Source organism: Enoplosus armatus, chromosome 7 (genome assembly GCF_043641665.1).
Source record: "Enoplosus armatus isolate fEnoArm2 chromosome 7, fEnoArm2.hap1, whole genome shotgun sequence".
NCBI lineage: Eukaryota > Metazoa > Chordata > Actinopteri > Centrarchiformes > Enoplosidae > Enoplosus > Enoplosus armatus.
In genome coordinates this window covers 16,512,016-16,512,950 of record NC_092186.1, presented here as the reverse complement: position 1 = coordinate 16,512,950, position 935 = coordinate 16,512,016, and the positions used below count along the sequence as shown (strand labels likewise).

The 935-nt window shown below is 36.4% G+C and overlaps 1 non-coding gene across 1 annotated transcript; it reads right to left on the bottom strand.

Moving 5' to 3' along the window:
- Positions 1-540: 540 nt before the first annotated feature.
- LOC139288344 (U6atac minor spliceosomal RNA) lies at positions 541-668 on the bottom strand. Its single transcript, XR_011597441.1, has one exon. It is a non-coding gene; the product is annotated as a U6atac minor spliceosomal RNA (small nuclear RNA).
- Positions 669-935: the final 267 nt, after the last annotated feature.

Sequence of the window (935 nt, the reverse complement as noted above, 5' to 3'; positions counted from 1 at the left end):
TGTCACACCAACATCCTCTGTGCTCTCTGCCTGCAGTCACCATGAAGAAAACACGACAGAGTTTGAGGCATGAAAAGTTCATTGACCTTCACTTATTTTCTTTCTTATCTGCTACAAATCAGCACATGCTGGGTGGTACAACAGGGAAGGTACTGATGAATGGAAGCCTTCATTTTAAATCTATATCAGAGTAGCAGATCAATAACAACCAATGAAAATAAATAACACAGTGAGGACGTATTATCATCTAATGACTTTCCTCCTAAAGTTCTAAATGAAATGGGACATTTCACATCTATTTCCCATTTAAAGTAACGTAAGCAAAATGTGTCTTACTGCTATTCACTATAAACCTACTTACACCAATGTGTTGTTGCCTGCTGCGACCTACAGACACTGGAATAATCTGAATTAAAAAATCTTTCTTGAATAATTTTTATGCTGAGTTAGCTCTTGTTTTAGTTATACCTTTGCTTTCTTGGGCTACCTGTTCACACATCAGAATCAGAAATATTTTATTGATCCCAGGGGGGAAATTGTACTAAAACTTGGTTAGAGATGCAACAAAGTAGGTGGCAGTGCCTTAACCGTATGTGTGTTGATGGCCATAAGGGCCAATTCCATCCTTGTCAAGGGGAGTGCTAACCTTCTCTCCTTTCATACAACACATGTTGTTGTATAATGTAGTTTTAAGTAAATAAGCTGTGCTGTCAGGTTAGTCATAGATGAATTGAAAATTAAATGTACATATAAAACAACCGGAATCAGAATCAGGATTAAGTTTATTGCCAGGTAGGTTTTCACATATAAGGAATTTGCCTTGGTGTGTTGGTGCACAACAATAAACATAGTAAGCAGAAAATATAGAGAAATATGAAGGCAAGTACAGAAAGTCAAAAAGCCTAGATATAAAATTGGCAATAAAATGTGAATAC